This window comes from Triticum dicoccoides, chromosome 7B (genome assembly GCF_002162155.2).
Source record: "Triticum dicoccoides isolate Atlit2015 ecotype Zavitan chromosome 7B, WEW_v2.0, whole genome shotgun sequence".
NCBI lineage: Eukaryota > Viridiplantae > Streptophyta > Magnoliopsida > Poales > Poaceae > Triticum > Triticum dicoccoides.
In genome coordinates, this window is record NC_041393.1 from 260,318,946 (window position 1) to 260,336,273 (window position 17,328).

Below are 17,328 nucleotides of genomic sequence, written 5' to 3' on the forward strand. Positions count from 1 at the left end.
AAATTACTGGATTAATCACACCGGTTTTCTTGATACAACACAAGCCTCATGGAGCAAACCATGCCACACTAAGAATAGTGCTGCCCTTCTCTGCAAAAAACTGAAAATGCTCAGGAATGACCTCAAGAAGTGGAGCAAAGGGATTTCCCGCCTGTCCATCCTTATTCAAAACTGCAACTGGGCCTTGAATGAGCTAGATGGGCTTGAAGACCAAAGGCTTCTCACCACGCCTGAGGCCAACTTCAGAAAAATTGTCAAAGCCCATCTGCTAAAACTTTTACAGTTTCAGAATGAGTATTGGAAGAAACGATGTACAATCAGATACATCAAGTTTGGGGAAGAAAAACTAAGCTATTTCAGTCTCTCGCAACCGAAAGATACAGAAGGAATTCGATAGCTTCCCTCAAACTCCCCGATGACTCGATGGTTACTGATCACAATGCAAAAGAATCGGTCTTGTTTGATGTGTTCAAGCAAAGACTAGGTACTACGTCCACTCCAGCTATGTGACCTGGCGGCGATTATCAAAAAAAATGATGGGTTAGAGGCTCTCATAGTACCCTTCACTCACGAAGAGATTGATGATGTCGTCAAAAGCATGCCTACGGACAGAGCTCCCTGTCCGGATGGCTTCAATGGAGGTTTTTTAAAAGCCTGCTGGCATATTATCAAATAGGAATTCTACATATTATGTGATGACTTCCATGAAGGAACACTGGACATGACAAGCATCAACACGGGGTAAATTACCTTGATCCCGAAAATTGGGTCGCTAGAGACTACAAATGATTTCAGGCCCATCACGTTGTTAAATTGTTGCATGAAAATCATCAGAAAAATCTTGGCCAATCGCTTGCAAAAACTAATCCTGAACATTGTCCATAAAAACCAATATGGATTCCTACGCAGTAGAACAATCCAGGACTGCTTGGCATGGGCGTTTGAATGCATTCATCGGTGCCAAATGTCCAAACATCCTATCATACTGCTGAAGTTGGATTTTGCTAAGGCCTTCGATACAATTGAACACTCGTCCATGATTGAGATTATGAGACACATGGGATTCTGTGACATATGGTTGGGCTGGATTAAAATGCTTTTCAGTACTGGAACATCGTCAATTTTGCTTAATGGGGTCCCGGGATGACAATTTCTATGCTAGTGCGGGGTGCGATAAGGTGATCCGCTCTCACCGCTAATATTTGTCCTTGCCGCTGATCTACTTCAAGCAGCCATCAACGACGCACATAGATCGAGCTTGATTGACCTACCCCTTCCTAACCAATGATCGGCTGATTATCCGGTGATACAATACGCTGATGACATGATTCTTGTCATGCCGGCCTGCCCCGTCCAAGTTGCGCATATGAAGAAACTGCTGGTGGACTATGCTGACTTCATCAAATTAAAAATTAACTTTCAAAAGTCCATGCTAGTGCCACTAAATGTACCCGATGACACAGTTCTGCAATTGACTCAAATCCTTCAATGCTCCATTGGCAAATTGCCATTCACATACCTAGGACTACCGATGGGGACTACCAGACCATCATTGACAGATTTGATGCCGATTGTTGAAAGTGCAGAGCGAAAGCTATCATCATCTCTCTGTATGCTAAACCATGGGAGCAAAATTACAATCGTAAACTCGCTGATCACCTCACTAATGATATATCCGATGTGCACCCTCAAATCCCCCCCAAAGCTGATTGAATATTTGGACAAGATAAGAAGACGATGCTTGTGGCGCAAGAAAACAGATCATGGAGAATCATGCCATTCCTTGGCTGCTTGGGATCTGGTATGCCGTCCCAAAAAACATGGAGGGATGGTGATTCTGGACATCAAGGTTCAGAATATGGGCTTGCTGCTAAAATTTCTAGATAAATTGTACAATAAAAAAGATATCCCATGGTGTGAGCTAATATGGTCTACCCACTACAATCAGAAAATCCCACATGCAATAGCGCCATGTGGCTCATTTTGGTGGTGCGATGTTATGAAACTAAGCGATATATGTGGAGGGATGACAAAGGTATCAGTAGGGGCAGGAGATGTGACTCTATTCTGGAAGGACATGTGGCGAGACCGAATGTTGGAAATAGCGTACCCTAGAGCGTTTTCATATGCAAGGGATGAGGACACTTCCGTAGCCATATTTCTTCCCATGACATCTCTTAGCGAGGGGTTCCATGTGCCAGTCTCTCAATAAGCCACTGATGAGATCAGGGAAATGCAAGCCATCACTACGCACACAACACTTGATGGATCGATGCAGGATTCTTGGACATGTGTGTGGGGTGCCAAATACTCAGCCAGAAAATACTACGCCTTCTATTTCAAAGATGTCCAGGCAGATGCGGTGTTTCGGTGGATATGGAAATCTAGATGTATGATGAATATCAAGGTATTCACATGGCTGATTGCAGCGAACAGAATAAACACCAAGAACATGATAAAAAGGAGACATTGGAATGTAGCAGATGGGGTTAATTGTGCCCTTTGCGACAGAGCGACTGAGGAAACAGTGGAGGATCTCTTCTTTGATTGCCCATTCAGCGCCCAATGCTGGGACTCCATTAACATGCACTGGGAGAATGCTGGGAATAGATTGACAAAAATACACTCTGGAAAGGAAGCATCGGTAGGTCCTCTCTTCATGGAGGTCTTCCTGGCTGCGGCATGGTGCATATGGAAAGAGCGTAACGATAAAATCTTCAAAAGAATCCCCCACTTGGTTCAATCCTAGAAAAGGAGGCTCAAGTCAGATCTGATCCTCCTCACACATAGAGTCAAGCCCTCCCTAGTGGCACCCGTCCAAGACTTTGTAGCTTCTGTAAATTAAAAACTTCTATTGCTGTTGTACACGTCACCACATCCATATGTAAACGTGTTAGTTGGCCCCCCAAGTTAGGGGCCAAAATGACACCACTACCATGGATGGTGGATATCTTGTAACCTTGTTATTTTATAAAAAATACATCAATAGGAGCCTCTCCTACTGTCTTTGATTGCTCAAAGAAAAGAGAGGAAAACAACGAGCAGGTATTCCAGAAAGCCACTGACGCCCTGTGCATTGACGGGGGTGCATCTTTGCACTCCTCTCACCGCCAAATTAAATACTGGGCGTGTGCTGTCAATGCCGTGGAGCCAACGGCAGATTCTTGGAGGCTGCTCAAGTGGTCCCGCACGCCCATCATCTTCGACAAAGAGGACCACCCTGACCGCACCATCGCGGTAGGGTGCTTGCTGTTGTTGGCCTCGCCAAAAATTTGCAACATCAAAGTCACAAAGATGTTAGTTGACGAGGGGGTCGGGTTGAATCTAATCTCTCCAAAGTTCATCAACAAACTTCAGATAGCAGAGGAAGAGTTAAAGGTTATTGGTACATTTCAAGGAATCAACCCCGGCAGGAGTCATCCTAAGGGGAAGATCACGTTGCTGGTGACGTTCGGGGGAGAGTTGAATTACCGATCTGAGAAGGCCGTGTTTAATGTGGTCAACCTCCCCCGGCCGTACAATGGAATCCTTGGTCGCCCAGCTCTGGCCAAATTCACGGCGGCATCCCACTATGCCTACAACACTTTGAAGATGCCAAGGTCGGTAGGCGTCATTTCGATTCCATCAGACGAGAAGGACGCAATCATTTACGTGGACAAGTTGTACCGGGAAGCAGTCGTGGCAGAGGCCACTGAGGCCACTGTTCTCGCCAAGGAAAGCAAAGGAAAGAAGATAGCTAACAGGGACGCCAACAAGGAAACCGAGAAGCATGCCTCTTCAGAGTATGCTGAGCCTGTTGATGACTTGCCGGAGAGTTCTAATAGCAAGAAATCCAAGGCTTCTGCACCCGCTGTGAAAAGGTCTCGGCAGGGCTGGCTGGCGCTGATGGTACTTTCACTATAAGTGCCACCCTCGATGACAAATAGGAAAGCACACTCGTTTCCTTCCTGCAGGCGAATATTGATGTGTTTTCCTGGCAACCATCTGATATCCCCTGTGTTCCTAGGGAGGTAATTGAGCACCACCTTGCTGTCTGCCCACATGCCCGACCCGTCAAGCAGAAGGTTCGAAAGCAAGCTTTGGAGCAGTAGCAGTTCATTGCCGAGGAGATCAAGAAACTTGAGGCAGCTGGTCTGGTCAGAGGAGTACTGCATCCAACGTGGTTAGCAAATCCTGTGGTGGTACACAAAGCTAATGGGAAAGGGCGGCTATGCATAGATTCACTGATCTGAACAAGGCCTTCCCAAAGGACCTATTTCCTTTGCTGCGCATTGATCAGATTGTGGATCCCACCTCTGGGTGTGACCTACTTTCCTTCTTGGGTTCCTACTCTGGATACCATCAGATCTTTATGTCCAAGGAAGATGAAGAAAAGATAGCGTTCATCACCCCATGTGGCACGTACTGCTTTGTACTTATGCCTTTTGGGTTGAAGAGTGCCGGATCCACCTTTGCAAGAGCAGTTCAGATTGGTTTTGAGTCCCAGCTACACAGAAACATTTAAGCTTACATGGATGACACTGTGGTCAAGACCAAGGACATATCAACCCTCGTTCAAGATTTGGAAGAAACCTTTGCTAATATGCACAAGATCAACGTGAAGCTGAACCCGGAGAAATGTGTGTTTGGCGTTCCTTCTGGCATGCCACTTGGCTTCTTTGTGTCCCACCAGAGGATAGAGGCCAATCCCGACAAGATCAAGGCTATCGAGCAGATTCAAGCACCCAAAACATTTAAGGATGTGAGGTGTTTGACTGGATGCGTTGCCGCACTTAGCAGATTCATTTCCAATTCTGCCAAGCGTGCCTTGTCGTTGTTCAAAATCTTGAAGAAGGCAGGACACGTGGAGTGGACCCCAAAGGCAGACGCTGCACTGCAAGATCTGAAGGCCTATCTTTCCTCTGTGCTCACTCTGGTTGCCCCCAAACCACAAGAGCTGTTGCTGCTATACTTATCGATAACTAATCAAGTGGTTAGTGCGACACTAGTGGCACAGCGGGAAGTGGACGAAATTGCAGCCACAGCCAGTGTACCCTCTGGAGAGGTAAGTGAACGCACCCCAGCAAGGTCAGATGCAGATCCAGACAGAGAAGAGCAACGCAGCAGAGGCAGCCCTAAGGTTGCGGCAAGGAAGAAGGTGGTGCAACGCCCAGTGAACTTCGTGAGCTCCCTATTGCAAGGGGCTAGATCCAGGTACTCTAGCGTGCAAAAGTTTATTTTTGACTCGTCATTGCCTCAAGGAAACTACACCACTACTTCCAAGCCCACAAGATCACTGTTGTCACCCGCTTCCCTTTGCAACGGATACTCCGAAACCCTGAGGCTACCAGCAGGATAGTGGAGTGGGCCTTGGAGATATCCAGCTTTCGTTTGAAGTTTGAGAGCACATCAACTATTCAGAGCAGAGCATTGTCAAAGTTTATTGTAGAATAGACACCAACTCCTAATGAAGAAGTGTTGGAGATAGTTATTCCCGGCAAGGAAGCGCCCCAAGAATGGATCATGTATTTCGATGGTGCCTTCTCCCTACAAGGTGTAGGGGCTGGTGTGCTTCTTGTTGCTCCCACTGGGGAACACCTAAAGTATGTCATCCAGATGCATTTTCCCTGGGAGAAGGCTCCCAACAATACAACAGAGTACGAAGGGCTCCTTGCCAGGCTCAGGATTGCAACAGAACTGGGGATCAAGAAGTTGATCATCCGCGGAGACTCACAACTCGTGGTGAGGCAAGCCAACAAGGATTACCAAGGTCCATTGATGGAGGCATACATTGAGGAAGTGAGAAAGTTGGAGGAGCGCTTTGACAGATTGCAAACAAAGCACATACCCCGTGCAGAAAACAACATTGTTGATCATCTATCAAAGTGCGCTACACAAAAGCTTCCTGTGGAACCAAGAACTTTTGTTCTCCATCTGACTCGCCTTCCGTATCCCCGGCAAAAATGGCCAGGAAGAGGAGGAAACTGGACTCCGGCAAGCCTCTCCCGATAGAACCTCTCGAGACTCCCGGCAGAGAGCTTAGCGGGAACAACTCCCCTTCGGTTGCTGAGCTATCCCCTCCCGCCAAACCACCGGTCCCCGTGGTCGAGGAGTGCAATCTCACAAAGTAGGAGGTGCCGCTAGTCCTCGTTGTCAAGCCTCGGGCTCCAACTTGGGCGCGACACATAGTCCATTTCCTCCAAACCGGAGAACTTCCCTAAGAGCAAGAAGAAGCTGAAAGAGTAGCCTGGAGGGCCAGTATGTATCAATTTGTTGACAACACACTGTACAGAAGGAGGCCCAACGGTGTGAAACTGAAGTGCATTTGACGGGAAGAAGGAAAGGAACTGCTGGCAGAGATACATGATATGTCTCCAACGTATCTATAATTTATGAAGTATTCATGCTATTATATTATCTATTTTCGATGTTTACAGGCTTTATTATGCACTTTTATATTATTTTGGGACTAACCTATTAACCGGAGGACCAGCCCATATTGTTGTTTTCTTGCCTATTTCAGTGTTTTGAAGAAAAGGAATATCAAACGGAGTCCAAACGGAATGAAACCTTCGGGAGCGTGATTTTTGGAACGAACGTGATCTAGGAGACGTGGAGCTGAAGTCAGGGAAGCTTCGAGGAGGCCACGAGGCAGGGGGGCGCGCCCTCCACCCTCATGGGTCCCTCGTGGCTCCCCTGGCCGACTTCTTTCGCCTATATAAGTCCATATACCCTAAAACCTTCGAGAACACAATAGATCGGGAGTTCCGCCGCTGCAAGCCTCTGTAGCCACCAAAAACCTCTCGGGAGCCCGTTCCGGCACCCTGCCGGAGGGGGGAATCCATCACCGGTGGCCATCTTCATCATCCCGGTGCTCTCCATGACAAGGAGGGAGTAGTTCACCCTCGGGGCTGAGGTTATGTATCATTAGCTATGTGTTTGATCTCTCTCTCTCTCTCTCTCGTGTTCTTGAGGTGATACGATCTTGATGTATCGCAAGCTTTGCTATTATAGTTGGATCTTATGATGTTTCTCCCCCTCTACTCTCTTGTAACGGATTGAGTTTTCCCTTTGAAGTTATCTTATCGGATTGAGTCTTTAAGGATTTGAGAACACTTGATGTATGTCTTGCCATGCTTATCTGTGGTGACAATGGGATATTCACGTGATCTACTTGATGTATGTTTTGGTGATCAACTTGCGGGTTCAATGAACTTATGCATAGGGGTTGGCACACATTTTCGTCTTGACTCTCCGGTAGATACTTTGGGGCAATCTTTGAAATACTTTGTGTTGGTTGAATAGATGAATCTGAGATTGTATGATGCATATCGTATAATCATGCCCACGGATACTTGAGGTGACATTGGAGTATCTAGGTGACATTAGGGTTTTGGTTGATTTGTGTCTTAAGGTGTTATTCTAGTACGAACTCTATGATAGATGAAATGGAAAGAATAGCTTCGTGTTATTTTTCTATGGACTCTTGAATAGATCGAGCAGAAAGGATAACTTTGATGTGGTTTTGTACCCTACCATAATCTATTCGTTTGTTCTCCACTATTAGTGACTTTGGAGTGACTCTTTGTTGCATGTTGAGGGATAGTTATATGATCCAAGTATGTTATTATTGTTGAGAGAACTTGCACTAGTGAAAGTATGAACCTTAGGCCTTGTTTCCTACCATTGCAATACCGTTTACGCTCACTTTTATCATTAGTTACCTTGCTGTTTTTATATTTTCAGATTACAAATACCTATATCTACTATCTGTATTGCACTTGTATCACCATCTCTTCGCCTAACTAATGCACCTATACAATTCACCATTGTATTGGGTGTGTTGGGGACACAAGAGACTCTTTGTTATTTGGTTGTAGGGTTGTTTGAGAGAGACCATCTTCATCCTACACCTCCCACGGATTGATAAAGCTTAGGTCATCCACTTGAGGGAAGTTTTGCTATTGTCCTACAAACCTCTGCACTTGGAGGCCCAACAACGTCTACAAGAAGAAGGTTGTGTAGTAGACATCAAGCTCTTTTCTGGCACTGTTGCCGGGGAGGTGAGTGCTTGAAGATATATATTTAGATCTTGCAGCCGAATCTTTTTGTTTCTTGTTTTATCACGAGTTTAGTTTATAAAAGAAAACTACAAAAAATGGAATTGCGTTTGCCTCATACGCTTCATCTATTTAATATCTTTCGTGAGTATGATGAAAAGGAAAATTGTGCTCAAGTGCTAGAAGAAGAAGTCTATAAAATGTTTGGTATTACATCTTTGAATGATGAGCATCATTGCAATGTTGTTAGTATGAACTCCTTGAATATCCATAGTACTAATGATGATTGCACTAGCCATGATGAAAAATCTCTTATAAGCATATCGATTTTTGTGGAGTGTATTGGGTTTGCAAGTTCGCACCAAATAGGGAAGATAGATATTGCAAGAGGCATAAGCATTTAGAAACTAAAGGGTTGCAACAAAGGCTAGATAAGAGTGCTGAAAATTTAAGATATCTTTATTGTACTTATGAACTTTGCAATGAACATGGTCATTTAAATCTCCGATGCAAATTGTTTCATGATCGAATAGTGTCCAAAAATTGTGATGACTTGATTTCCCTTGCACATCATAATGAACTTAGTTTGCTTTTGGGTTATGAAGAATTGAAACGTGCAACTAAGCATATTCTAGAATTTAATCTTAAGAATTTTCTTGATATTAATCTAGAGGAAATTTATTTGTATTGTGCGGTGAATTGCATTGAAAATCCTTATATTGCCAATTACCTAAAGAAAAGAAAGCAAGTGGAAGATGAAAAGAATACTAATGAAACGTAAGAGACTTCCCATTATCCTCCTATTATTTCTTATGATGAATCAAGTGACGAGGAGGAGCTTTCTATTCAACCAATCCCATCAATAATGAGCACAAATAAGAAGGTTGAACCCACACATAATGTGAAGAAGAAAAAGAAAAGAAGGAGCAACAAAGGTAGATAGGTATCTCTCCCAAATTATGTTGCTCCTACTACTCATTGTGATGATGATAATTGCTATACTATTGGTGCTATCCATACTATTAATGATGAGAGTGATTGTGCTTATGATATGAAAGTTCCAAGCTTGGGGAAGCTATGTTTGATGAGGATGACATATTTGAGAATATATTTGCTGAAATTAATGTTTGTCCCAAGCTTGGGGATGCTAAGTTTAATGAAGATGATATTTTTAGCCTCCCAAGTTTTGATATGCAAAGTTGTTATGATGATTGCATGCCTCTTATTTATGATGATTATATTGATGAAAGTGGGTTTGGAAGAGTGTATGCTTTAGGAAGTAGTGATCCCACTATTTTGGAGGATGTTGAATCTTATTGTGATGAATATGAAAGTGGATTTGGAGAGGTCATGACTTTATTTAGTGATGATTCCACTATCTTGGAAGAGGTTTCAATTGATTATGATGAGAACCAAGTTGCTACTTATGATGATTATTGTGATGAAACTTATTCTATAAAAGTGTGATGATTATATTTATGAAACTTGTCATGATTATGATTACCCTTTTCTGAACATTACTCTTTTAATGTGGAAACAATTTATAGTATTCAAGTCTCTTATGATACTCCCACTATTCCCAGTGAGAAGAATTTTGCTTATGTGGAGAGTAGGAAATTTTCTATGCTTGTAGATCATGAAAAGAATGATTTAGGTGCTGGTTATATTGTTGAATTCATTCATGATGCTACTGAAAATTATTATGAGGGAGGAACATATGCTTATAGGAATTGCAATAATATCAAGTTTCCTCTCTATGTGTTGAAAATCTTGAAGCTATGCTTGTTTTACCTTCCTATGCCAGTTGATTATTGTTCCCATAAGTTGTTTGCTCACAAAATCCCTATGCATAGTAAGAGGGTTAGACTTAAATGTGCTAGTCATATGCTTCATGATGCCCCCATTATGTTTCAATTCCTATCTTTTATGTGAGCATCATTGTCATCATCATGCCTAGCTAGAAATGCATTAAAGAAAAGCGCTTGTTGGGAGACGACCCAATATTTACCCCTACTGTTTTTGTGTGTCCACATGATTATTCTACTGTAGTAAACATGTTCTATATCTTTTGTTTCAATAAAGTGCCAAGTGAGACCTTTAGGATAGCTTACGGTGATAGTTGTGTTGATCCTGCTTAAAATCAGAAACTTTTGTACCCAGTAAATTAGTTTTGATAATTCACATAAACGTGCTTTTTGTATGATTACTTTTGCCTTGGATTGGTACACGAATTTCTTAGGACTTCCTAATTTGGTAGGATTTTTGGAGTAACAGAAGTATTCGAATGGTACAAATTACTTCAGACTGTTCTGTTTTTGACAGATTCTATTTTCTATGTGTTGTTTGCTTATTTTGATGTATCTATGAGTAGTATCGGAGGGTATGAACCATAGATAAGTTGGAATACAGTAGATATTACACCAATATGAATTTGGAATGAGTTCACAACAGTACCTAAGTGGTGGTTTTATTTTCTTTTACTAACGGAGCTTACAAGTTTTCTGTTGAGTTTTGTGTTGTGAAGTTTTCAACTTTTGGGTAAAGATTTGATGGACTATGGAATAAGGAGCGGCAAGAACCTAAGCTTGGGGATGACCAAGGCACCCCAAAGTAATATTCAAGGACAACCAAGAGCCTAAGCTTGGGGATGCCCCGGATCGCATCCCCTCTTTCGTCTTCGTTCACCGGTAACTTTACTTGGAGCTATATTTTTATTCACCACATGATATGTGTTTTGCTTGGAGCGTCATTTTGTTTTCTTTTGTTTTGCTTGCTGTTTGAATAAAGTACCAAGATCTGAAATTATTAAAGGATAGAGAGTCTTCACATAGCTACATAATTATTTAACTACTCATTGATCTTCACTTATATCTTTTTGGAGTAGTTTGTCATTTACTCGTGTGCTTCACTTATATCCTATGAGTAAATAGTTGAATGAGTTGAATGTCATAAATCTGAAATTATATATGTTTCATATGCTTACCTCGTTAGGAGTAATGACTTCACATCTAAGAAGTAGAGGTAGTAAATTTATTGAAGGTTAGCAAGCATTGTATTGGTCACTTGAACAATTCATGAAAGAATATTGAAGGAAGAGAGATTTCACATATAAATATACTATCTTAGACATCTTCTATGATTGTGAGCCCTATTAATTATTTTCAAACCTGAGCAAATTAGTTGAAGTTGGACAAGGAATACAACGTAGTGAGTTATGCTTGGGTATATTTGTATAGAAGTTTTATTGTTATAGATCCACTAACATGTGGTGCTTGCTTTTTAGAATCCTTTGCTAGCCAAAATATCTGTACTAAGCGGGAATACTGCTTGTGCATCCAAATTCCTTGAAGCAAGTTTCTTCCATGAGTGTCCACCATACCTACCTATATGCGGTATTTACCTGCCGTTCCAAGTAAATTTGCATGTGCCAAACTCTAAACCTTCAAATAATAAACTCTTTTGTATGCCGAATCGCTCATGTAGTGACTAGGGGCTGTTAGTATCTTCCATGCTAGGTGGGTTATTCTCATGATGAGTGGACTCCGCTCATCATTCACGAGAAAAATGGCTGCTAACTGTTATGCCCAGTCCCATGATCAAAAGATCAAAATCAAATCAAAAATAATTGCAAACAAAACTCCCCCAGGATTGATGTTAGTTGGACGGCACCCGTTGTTTCGGACAAGCCATGGAGTGTGATTGTTGGTGGAGGGGAGTAAAATCTTTACCTTTCTGTTTGGGAACCGCCTATAATGCATGTAGTATGGAAGATATTGGGAAATCTTGGTTGTTATGTTGACAATTAAAGCATACCTCTCAAAATTATTTTCATCTCTATTGCAAAATTGAGCTCTGGCACCTCTACAAATCCCTGCTTCCCTCTGCGAAGGGCCTATCTTTTACTTTTATGCAAGAGTCAGTAGTATTCCTTCTCATTCCTACCTACTCTTTAGTTGGCAAGCATCGTGTGTTGGGGCAAGATCTAAGCATATATGGCCATGCAAATATATTTGATCATGAATTATTATTGTTGACAATTATCTATATGATAAGTGAGTTGGGAGGCGAAACACTAAGCCCCTATCTTTCTCTGTGTTCGATGGATTCTATTTGTTCTAAGAATATGCTTTGAGTGGTAGTAATCATGGAAGACTATATGATAGTTGAGTATGTGGAGTTTGCTAAATCAAAGCTCTGACATAGACCCTTCCTGAAAATAAGATGAATTGTAATTGTTTGATGACTAAAAATGAAGTTTGCTAGTTTTCAAGAAAGTTTATGGTCTATGCATTAACACGTGAATAGCTTCTTACTTGATCTTGAGAAGTTTTATGAGATGAACTACTGTTATGATATATAATCATGCTAGAAAAGGTGATTGAAATTATCATTGATCAAACTTGTGCACCTACTAGCATTCACACTTCATAAATTCTTTCTTTTATCATTTACCTACTTGAGGATGAGCAGGAATTAAGCTTGGGGATGCTGATACGTCTCCAATGTATCTATAATTTATGAAGCATTCATGCTATTATATTATCTATTTTGGATGTTTACGGGCTTTATTATGCACTTTTATATTATTTTTGGGACTAACCTATTAACCAGAGGACCAGCCCATATTGCTGTTTTCTTGCCTATTTCAGTGTTTCGAAGAAAAGGAATATCAAACGGAGTCCAAACATAATGAAACCTTTGGGAGCGTGATTTTTGGAATGAACGTGATCCAGGAGACGTGGAGCTGAAGTCAGGGAAGCTTCGAGGAGGCCACGAGGCAGGGGGGCATGGCCTCCACCCTCGTGGGTCCCTCGTGGCTCCCCTGGCCGACTTCTTTCGCCTATATAAGTCCATATACCCTAAAACCTTCGAGAACACAATAGATCGGGAGTTCCGCCGCCGCAAGCCTCTGTAGCCACCAAAAACCTCTCGGGAGCCCGTTCCGGCACCCTGCCGGAGGGGGGAATCCATCACCGGTGGCCATCTTCGTCATCCCGGCGCTCTCCATGACAAGGAGGGAGTAGTTCACCCTCGGGGCTGAGGGTATGTACCATTAGCTATGTGTTTGATCTCTCTCTCTGTCTCTCTCTCTCTCTCTCTCTCTCGTGTTCTTGAGGTGATACGATCTTAATGTATCGCGAGCTTTGCTATTATAGTTGGATCTTATGATGTTTCTCCCCCTCTACTGTCTTGTAACGGATTGAGTTTTCCCTTTGAAGTTATCTTATCGGATTGAGTCTTTAAGGATTTGAGAACACTTGATGTATGTATTGCCGTGCTTATCTATGGTGACAATGGGATATCACGTGATCTACTTGATGTATGTTTTGGTGATCAACTTGCGGGTTCAATGAACTTATGCATAGGGGTTGGCACACGTTTTCGTCTTGACTCTCCGGTAGAAACTTTGGGGCACTCTTTGAAGTACTTTGTGTTGGTTGGATAGATGAATCAGAGATTGTGTGATGCATATCGTATAATCATGCCCGCGGATACTTGAGGTGACATTGGAGTATCTAGGTGACATTAGGGTTTTAGTTGATTTGTGTCTCAACGTGTTATTCTAGTACGAACTCTATGATAGATCGAACGGAAAGAATAGCTTTGTGTTCGAGCAGAAAGGATAACTTTGAGGTGGTTTCGTACCCTATCATAATCTCTTCGTTTGTTCTCCGCTATTAGTGACTTTGGAGTGACTCTTTGTTGCATGTTGAGGGATAGTTATATGATCCAAGTATGTTATTATTGTTGAGAGAACTTGCACTAGTGAAAGTATGAACCTTAGGCCTTGTTTCCTACCATTGCAATACCGTTTACGCTCACTTTTATCATTAGTTACCTTGCTATTTTTATATTTTTAGATTGCAAATACCTATATCTACTATCCATATTGCACTTGTATCACCATGTCTTCGCCAAACTAGTGCACCTATACAATTCACCATTGTATTGGGTGTGTTGGGGACACAAGAGACTCTTTGTTATTTGGTTGCAGGGTTGTTTGAGAGGGACCATCTTCATCCGACGCCTCCCACGAATTGATAAACCTTAGGTCATTCACTTGAGGGAAATTTGCTACTGTCCTACAAACCTCTGCACTTGGAGGCCCAACAACGTCTACAAGAAGAAGGTTGTGTACTAGACATCAATACACAAGGGTATGTGCGTCTCACACATTGGATCGAGGGCTCTGGTTGGAAAAGCCTTCTGGCAAGGATTTTATTGGCCCAGAGCCCTCCAAGATGCAGTTGAGTTGGTCACCAAGTGTGAAGCCTGCGAGTTCCATTCCAAGAACATCCACCTGCCTGCCCAAGCTCTTCAGACAATCCCTTTGTCATGGCCATTTTTGGTCTGGGGCCTCGACATCTTGAGCCCCTTCCCCCATGCTACCGGGGGCTTTGAATTCTTGTTCGTTAGAATCAACAAGTTTAGAAAGTGGCCGGAAGTAGAGCCATTGAGAAAGGTGACTGCTCAGTCCACTATCAAGTTCTTGAAAGGGTTGGTGCGCCGTTTCGGAGTCCCTGCTCGAATCATCACCGACAATGGCACCCAATTCACGAGCCACACCTTCATGCATTATGTTCATGCCCTCGGAAGCAAGATCTCATTCACCTCTGTTGCTCATCCAAGGAGCAAGGGGCAAGCCGAGAGGGTGAACGTTGAAGTGTTATGAGGACTCAAGATGAGAACATTTGATAAGCTGCAGAAGTATCACAGGCGGTGGATCGATGAGCTCTGGTGGTTCTTTGGTCCCTCAGAACGATACCAAATCGAGCTACCGGGCAGAATCCCTTCTCCCTAGTCTATAGGGCAGAAGCAGTTATCCCCACGGAACTCATTTATGGGTCACCTTGAGTGCTTGCCTATGATGAAGTAGCACAGGAACATCACCGGCGTGACGACACTGTGCTACTCAAGGAGAACAGTCTCTGGGCTGCTACGCGTGTTGGACCCTACCAGCAAGCCCCGCATCGCAATCACAGCCGTAGGGTTCATGCCCGGAGTTTTGAGGAAGGCTGCCTTGTCCTTAGGCGTGTTCAGTCTGCCAAGGGTACAAACAAGTTGACGCCAAAGTGGGAAGGCCGTTACTAGGTAGTATGAGTCACCAGAACTAGTGCAGTCCGTCTGGAGACCGGAGATGGCATACAGTTGCAAAACTCATGGAACATTGAGCATCTCCGCAAGTTCTACCCGTAAGGCACAGCTGTCGGGCCCTGCCCGGCAGTCACCCTTTTGTACATGCCTTGCCTTTGTTGCATGTAACCCCTTGTACAAAGCCAGGCACAGACCCTGAGCAACAGAGAAATGAATGAAGCACTGGGGGGGCAACAAATTGTATGCATGCATAAGCATATCATTAGCATAGCATGTTCATGTAGATAAGATCGCATGAGGCATCATTTTCATCTGCATCAAACTACATGCTCCTACTGTGGGTTCGATCCCAAAGAGGAGAAGAGAAGACAAGCCTACATAGTGATCCCCAGCAAGCCCAAAAAGATAAGTTCTCTCTCTTACCCATACGTGTTCTGTAAGAACTCTGGTCCTCCTATCCTCTGACTCGAACATTACTTCGGTCGGGATGGTTGTAGTGGCCTTTGGCGAGAAGGATTGGCGAGGGGCTGGTCCCTCTGTATGGTTTGTGCCCGGCAAGCCTGGCTCCGTGGCAATAGACTGAGGGTACCGGTAGGATAACCTGCCGAGGAAAACTTATTTACTTGAACGCATTGAGGCATTCTACTTCTGCATGGGCATGACACATGCACAAGTGCCCGGCAAGGTTCATGTTTTTCATTAATATGCTGATCAACAAGTACAAATCTTACGGAACACAAACATGGATAAAAGAGATTGCATAATTTGAACTAAAGTTTGGCAAGCGCCTACACATTTTCGATTGAAAAAAGATAAGTGCCCCATGATGCCCTTTCTTGTCCCTCTCCTCCTAGGCACATCAGTGGAAGGCGAATGGAACAAAAAGGGCGCCTAGGAAGAAGCCCAGCCCGACCCTGTCGAGCTCCAGGAAAGGTAGCCCTACAAGACCAGGGATGCGCGGACGAAGGTGATGGTGAAGAGATCGGCGGAGATGGGCCCTGTGCGGCCACCACCAAGGCCGGCAGGACACAACAAGGCGATCGAAGCTGCAGCCCGCGAGGAAGCCTGTCGGGGGTCCAACTGGAAGGCTGCTGGAGGAGCCAGGGGGCACCATACCCACCCCTGCATCCAACTGCGCAGCAAATCGCCTTGCCGAGAAAGGATTGCAGGTGCAGATGATGGTGCCGCCGCCTGACAATGACGGTGCGGCTAGTGTTCAGTCGGAGTCAGAGTCATCGTCCTCCCGATCGATTCTGTCATCATCGCCGTAATTGTCCTCCTCGTTGCTATCGCTCGAGGAGGAGCTTTCATCGTTAGTCGAGCTCTCCACGCAGCACCCTAATCGAGCACCCGAGCACCCAAATACCTAGACGGAGAGTAGATTGGCCTCCATTAATTTAAAATGGAGGACGTGCCCCTCCGACAAGCTATGGGTGCGAGCAAAGGTCTTCCAGCCACGGTGGAAGAACATGACATGAGGGGTGGGGAAATCCACATCCACTCGCATGCTGCCATTCCGGCAGTCCCTCATGTGCAGTTTCAATGCGTGCAGCTACTCGAGTCCCATCGCCCTTGCGAATGGAGTGGGGAGACGGAGGCGGACGCGTGGAGGCTTATACAACCTAATGACAAACTCCAGAGGCTGGACTCCAACGTGGCCTTCTATCGGAGGGAGAGCAGCTGGTGGGGGCGTGATCAGAGCGCCACCCCGTCCTCCTCGGCCTCGTGCGCCACGACGACCACGACCTCGCCCCTTCCCACCTCCTCTCATGGTGGGCTCTGCCCCCGCATCTTGGGAGGGAGGAGGAGGACACTGTCGAGCAAAAGCTCTCGTCGCTGCCACTGGAGTAGCACCGCATCCTTGACCTCTAACGATGGTGGCCGAGGGCTGCTGCAGGAAGATGAAGAAAGGGTGTGTGGAATAACACCTAGCCCCATGTTCCCTTTTATTGGCGAGCGAGGCAGGGGTAGATTCTCTCCATGGAGGTGGCCACCCTGTTCGACCAGTCCTGCTCCCCCTCGCCATTAACGTCTCAAAGAACTAAGGCTGACCCCCCTGCACCAATCCATGACGCCTAATTTTCTACCACGACGCCCGTTCCCGTGCCCTCCGCGTCTGCCACCAACTTTTCACAATTCATGCAATACACATGGCGGAAGCGCTTGGGGCGGGGAAGATAATGGGGTGGCAGTT